Raw genomic sequence first — 401 nt, 5'->3', positions numbered from 1 at the left:
CGCTACGTCGCTGCTAGGGCCGGTGGCCGCGCCTAAACTCTTGCCAGCAGTATCTACATACATCCTCTTGCAATTATAATTAAGACAATCCACATCAAACTCATCCCGCTCACGTCCGACGATTGTCTTAACAATTAACTACTTTCCAAGTTAATAGTAAAATTAAAAGAAGTAATTATTGTCCTTTAATGTTATTTAAAATGGACTCGGAAGGCAGTAAGTACAAAACTATAAACTGTGTGTTGCTCGCGACTTCGTCCACGTGAAATTAAATATAGCCTATATTACTCCGCGATAACACAGTTTTTTAATGGTGAAAGAATTTTTAAAATCGGCCCAGTAGTTTTTGAATTATTTCAATACATACACAAAAAATACAAATCCTTCCTCTTTATAACAAC

The 401-nt window shown here is 36.4% G+C and overlaps 1 protein-coding gene across 1 annotated transcript in view; it reads left to right on the top strand.

Annotated features, from left to right (window-relative positions):
• The window catches only part of LOC106104990 (phosphatidylcholine:ceramide cholinephosphotransferase 2-like), a 33,581-nt gene that overhangs the window by 17,062 nt on the left and 16,118 nt on the right, over positions 1–401 (top strand). The window lies entirely within an intron of this gene.

The sequence above is a fragment of the Papilio polytes genome, unplaced genomic scaffold (genome assembly GCF_000836215.1).
Source record: "Papilio polytes unplaced genomic scaffold, Ppol_1.0 DF823288.1, whole genome shotgun sequence".
NCBI lineage: Eukaryota > Metazoa > Arthropoda > Insecta > Lepidoptera > Papilionidae > Papilio > Papilio polytes.
Note: the sequence above shows the minus strand (reverse complement) of the source record. Positions and strands in the feature narration are given on the sequence as shown.